This window comes from Triplophysa rosa, linkage group LG4 (genome assembly GCF_024868665.1).
Source record: "Triplophysa rosa linkage group LG4, Trosa_1v2, whole genome shotgun sequence".
Taxonomy (NCBI): domain Eukaryota; kingdom Metazoa; phylum Chordata; class Actinopteri; order Cypriniformes; family Nemacheilidae; genus Triplophysa; species Triplophysa rosa.
In genome coordinates, this window is record NC_079893.1 from 25,084,678 (window position 1) to 25,090,677 (window position 6,000).

The 6,000-nt window shown below is 37.8% G+C and overlaps 1 protein-coding gene across 1 annotated transcript in view; it reads right to left on the reverse strand.

Annotated features, from left to right (window-relative positions):
* ctnna2 (catenin (cadherin-associated protein), alpha 2) overlaps positions 1 to 5,153 on the reverse strand; it is a 436,402-nt gene extending 431,249 nt beyond the window's left edge. Inside the window, exon 1 of the mRNA XM_057332819.1 lies at positions 4,893 to 5,153. The gene's annotated coding sequence lies outside the window, so the exon portion shown is untranslated. The remainder of the gene's footprint in view (positions 1 to 4,892) is intronic.
* Positions 5,154 to 6,000: the final 847 nt, after the last annotated feature.

The following is a 6,000-nucleotide window of genomic DNA, read 5'->3' on the forward strand; positions in this document are numbered from 1 at the left end:
CAACCACAACCTTGCTACTTTTAACAGACCCGCCTTACAAGTTTATGTTCTCTCCTGCCCTTTACAGTGGGTCAGTAATGTTTTTCCTTTAAACAGTTACTTTCCTAAATATTTACTTTCTGTTCCTTTATGGCAAAGTGAGCTGCCACCACAATTATTAAGATATATGCTTCTGTTTCATTTACACTTGAATATTCCACATCTACTGTATGAGCACTAAAAAAAACTAAACTAATCTGATTTGTGTATTAGCCTCAGTATACACTTAGCCTTATGTACATTGTTCGTTGTTGCCAACGCTAACTGTCATGTTTCCTCATTGTAATGGCTCTTTGAATAAAAGCAACTACTAAATTAACACATTGTAAGTGTATAATACTTAAGCACTGATATATCATATATGAGTGCAAAACAACGGGAGTGAGAGGTGTGCAAACTAGCCACAAATGTGTCCAGTAATACAAACTCCAGTACACTTTTCAAAGTATAATGTTTCTCTTAAGCTAATACCTTAAAAGTGCCAAAATAAATGTTCTTAAAGTGATAGTTCACCCAAAAATGACAATTCTGTCATCATTTACTCACCCTCTTGTCATTTCAAACCTGTGAGACTTTCTATCACAGAACTCAAAAGAAGATATTTTGAAGAAAGTTCATGAACAGCAACGGTACCCATTCACTTCTATTGTATGGACACAAAACTAAGTGAATAGGTACTGTCACTGTTTGGTTTCACAACATTCTTCAAAATATCTTCTTTTGTGTTCTGAGGAAGAAAGAAAGTCATACAGGTTTGAAATGACAAGTGGATAAGTAAATGAATCTGAAATCTTTTTGTGTATTCATTGTATTAATCTTTCAGAAATGTGTTTGTGTTGCCAAACTCCACTGACAACAAAATTCGGTCATATAATGTAGCTTCAGTGGCTATGTACAGTGTGTGTGGCTGCAAGCCGTAGTCTGCATGAAGAATAAAATACATTAATCTCTATTAAAGTACAGATTCTAAGTACCCAACCGATATTAACTGTCTGCTCCCTAAAAAATTATGCAAGCACGCAAACACAAATGCTTCCAGCTATGCAAGCTCGATTTCATGCACTGTTGCTTTATGTTTCGGAATGAAATTCATAACCGGAGAGAATCTTGGTGAACGCCACCTTCTTTGACGTCTTCTTCTTCCTTTTTGCTAAATATAACAGCACAGGTTCTTCAAAAGCCAAACACCTGTATAAAACATCTGGAATAGCCCAGTGTGAGAGATACCAATAAGCCAGTGCACTTCTTGATCCTGTTAGATATTTTTTACCTGACTTCACCTGTACCATCTCTAAGTGCAATGTATCAAAAAGACACAATATCTAAAAGAAGACTGGAGGTAACATATAAGCGCACATAGAAATTTATAAACGTTCCAAACCAAGGACACTAACATCTAATGGTAGCATTTAAGGAAGCTGTGCAAAAGTGCAGTCCTACATGACAAGGCTCAGAATTGCTTGTTTGAAAGTGGAGGTCAACAAGAATACTGTTTCTGCTTGATCGGTAGAATGAGGGAGGAAGAGTCGTCCTCTCACTGATAGCTCTGAAAACGCTTCCCACCAATACTCTCCTGACATTTGTGTTTCCTCTTGTAAGGAGGAACAAGTCTCAGTACAAATGTACTTCAACATAAAATCACTGATGGGGAACTTCCACGAACAATGCAACTTCTGAATCCCACCTGGCTTCTCACAACATTAGCATTTCTGTAAATGGGTTTCAAGTCTTTTAACGTGAATCACCGAAGTCCAAAAGTTCTGCATGCCAGCTAAGAATAATTCAGAACTGCTAAAAAAACTTGCCTCTAATACAATATGAGTTTCCTTTCGAGCAAACGGTAGGAGTAAGTAAATAACCTTTCACTTGATCTAGTACATCCCTTCAAATGCTTCATCACAGCTATATACTTAAAACAGACTCAAATTACTTTTCAATCTTTATCTGTGCTCAGTTTGAAATAGCCTTCTAACTTTTAACTGCGGCAATAAAAGCTTTATCAAAGGCAATTTCACTGCTTTATTTAATGCTTTATTGGGCACATTTAATAGCAGATTTAAGAAAGGAATGGATTCACAATTATTTGGAAACTGCTAACCAAAATCTAGTCAGACAGTTTAAATCTAAAAAAGTAAAATAAAAGTCAAGTATGGAAATGTATATTGTTTCAATGGTGTCCAAAACAGATGTTTTGTTGTCAGGTGTAACGCACTAAAGACGTCTAAAAATATATATATATATCAAACTTAGTGGCAACTAAGTGGCATTGGCTATTTCTCAGAATTAACCCTAAAAAATGTTTACCAACTGGTCCAAAGTATTTTTTTGTAATTTTATGTATGTCCGTTTCCTTCAGGTTTACATGTGTCCTAGCGGAGGATCCACATAAAATTACATAAAGTAAAAGTACTACGCTAAATAAACAGAAAGTGTCCAAATACTCTTATCTTATTTTGTCACTTCAGATCAAAAACCTAAACCTAAATGAGTATAAAATGCTTGTGCTTTTTTTATTCAGGGGTGAACAATCCTGCTCCTCGAGAGCCTGCACCGTCTTGCAGAAATTAACTCCAACCTTGATCAAATGCACCTCTGCCTGTAGTTTTCAAGTACCTTGCTTAGCTGTATAAGCCTTCAATAGATTGTTGCACACTTAAAATAAATATTTTAATACTAATACATTTACTATAATATTTAATATTGTAGTATAATTTACTTAAGGGATACTTCACCCAAAAATTAAAATTCTGTCATCATTTACTCACCTTCGAGTTGTTCCAAACCTGTATAAATGTCTTTGTTCTGATGAACACAAAGAAAGATATTTGGAAGAATGCTTATAACCAAACAGATTTTTCCCCCCATTGACTCCCATAGTAGGAAAAATCACTTTATCGTTCTTTTGTTTGTTCTGTTGAACACAAAAGAAGACATTTTTGAAGAATGTACAGAAAACAGTTCTGTGGCACTTTTGACTACCATTGTATTTTTTCCTACTATGGTAGTCAATGGGTGGCAAAAAATGTCTGGGTTCTCTTTATTACTTTCTGTTTGTTTAAGCTAACAGATCCCCTTTCCTTAACCTGGAGACACCATAGAGACCAGATCCCCTGTTATTACACAGCCTGCGCCAGCCACACAATGAGCTGACACAGGTCAAATCTGCTGCTCTCGTAACACTCACTAAAAGACATTACTACTGTGTAGTCCATTTGTGCATTTTAGCAGCCGTAATTTTAGAATCTGTTTCATTGAGAAGGCAAGAAATTGATTTTAATCGTCTACATGAAACGTGGCATATAAAATGATTTAAAAACCATTGTAATGTTACACCAAAACAGAAAGCACACGATGCTTTACTACTTCTACAGAACCCCAATTGTACGGAGACTATGACACTGCTGCACTCCTCCCTGTCAATCAAACTTTACACTACTGAATGCAGCCTCTGGATTCCTCTCGCGGCTCCTGTTACAACTGTAAACAGCATAACTAAAATAAAACAGCATTGCAGGCGAGCGAACTAAAACGCTTTTAATATGATCAAATAAGCTGTAGAAACTTCAAAGCAATCCGACAGTAGCTTATTCGGAAGCGCTGTAAAATAAGTCTAACTTACAGTATGTTGTGGAAGTTGGCAGCATGCTGTCGCTTTAAAAAGGTTTGTTGTCAAGTTTGACTGAGGTAAAATTAACTCTTGCAAGTGTTCTTATAGTTACAATCACAATTACCCTAAGAAATTTAAACATGACATGCCTATTTCAATTTGCTTATGAAACACACAACAAATAAAACACGTTAATGGCTTTACTAGATAGTCTGATCTGATTTAGCAAACCCAAGTAAAACGAATTAAAAATGCACTGGGGAACTTGACACTTCCATTAGGCTACTTGACGTGATTATCATAAATAAATAAACAAATAATAGATAAACACAATAAGCTGCAAATACAAACCTTTTATATTCTCCAGTGCAATGGTGTTCCTAGCCTACTGTCATTTTTATGTTATGTACACATGGTTACTTCGAAGGCGCTGTTTTATCAGCTCTATCTGACACAAGTCAACGTGCATTATCCTTAACATCTATTTTGAACATACAGGCTGACACTGTAATGTAGTATAAAACAAAACGATCTGTGTAACTAACACTTCACAGCTTCTCAAAGAAAGTTAAAAGATCGACTTCTCCAGCAAGTCCATTGTGTCAACCTGTAAGTGTCTTTTACATATGAATACATCCAGCAAGAACCGGCAAAATATCTGAATGTCATAAGTCTAAAGTTGTATCCATTCAGTAACCTGACTGTTTCCTTATCGTTAACGTTCACAGATTAAACGGGCATTCAACCGTTGTGTAGTGTATAATCGATCACAATAGGTAATTGCAGACAAAGAATAACGGGATATGAGAGATTTAAGACGGGAGGCGCTCCGACAACGAGGAAGGAGCGTGTCTTCAGACCGCAGTAAGAAAAAAACAAACATGATTATTATAAAAATATATTTATATAAGCGAAATAATGCCGATTATAACGCTGATAATATACTATTCGTGTGTTAAAAAGCAAGCGTTTGTTTATGATAATATGGGCTGGTTAGCCAGTAAGCTAGCAGGCTGCAGATGGGAGACACTGCCATCACCTCGCCGCTGAAATAACTGTATTCATTTAGCTAAGTAGCCTACTGGTTAAAAAGACGCTTCGGGGCATATACAATAAACAATTTTAATCGGACATTATTAAAAATGGATTTTAGATTATCCGCTAAAAGGCTGCGATGCCCAAGCCTCGCCTTTTTGATAGAACCTAGAGACTGCTTATCGCAAAGCCAAGGGGCTTCCATAGATACCTTCAATGATGACAGTCCCGGTGCACGAGCGAAACGCTTCTGAGGAAATACGATGATGTGGTTTATTTCCAGATGGACGGCTTTCCAAACTGGCTGGTAAATTCAAACTAGCAAATCCACCGGCTTGCCTCTCAAGTGATGGGAGCAGAATGAATCCACGCGTTGCTGTGGGTATCTAGGAAATGCTCGTCTCTCTGCCGCTCCCTGCCAAATAATGACCCCTCCCACCGAATCCCCAGCCACACAGACGACAGGTGCTGAGTATGCGCGCTCCCTCCGAGCGCGTCCGCTTGCTAAATAGTGAGCCGTGTGGTACCAAATGGTCAAATCGCGGAGTCTCTCTGATGCGCGTGCGCAGTGTGAAAGGCATAAGAGCGCAGGCTGGGATGGGCGGGGCGCGAAGATGCTGCGCATCTTTGTTAATAGTGGTGGCTCAGCAGGAGGACGGCACGCGTGCTCGGTGATGTATGCTTACTGCCAGTTGACAAGTGATTGGATTTGTGTAGGCTGTGTTATCTTTTGTTTCCCTTCTTGGGAAACAGGCCTATTGTGTTATATGTGAACAATACTGTTTAAATGTTTTGTAAATAATTTACAGTACCATACCATTGAAAGTCCACATTTGTTATTTTTACACAAAAGTACTTTTGTGGTGTTTTGGGTCATTTTTGGTGACATGCTTTGTGAAGATTCTTATTTTGTTCATTTGAAATAGCATGGGAGGGAGAGACTGAGTAAATAACGACAGAAATGTCATTTTTGGGTGACCTACCTCTAAAGTGTCTGATGAATACCTCCACCCCCAGTGACAACTATTTGTACCTACGCTCACCGTGCTGTGTCATACTGCTGTCAGTTATATATCACAAGGCTGTCAGGACCACAGGAACAGATATTCGTAAAACCACCACACAGTAGTGATGGAGATAACAGTGATTCCTAGAATTTTGTTTCTGCAAATGGAGAGTGCCACTTCCCATCCACCTCTGCAGCTAAATAAATATAATTTCACAGCATTCAGCTAAAAAGTGGTACAGAAAACCTTGATACAGTAGATACTCTATTATATGTAAATATTACATTTTACTCTATACTTTATACGTTAGAC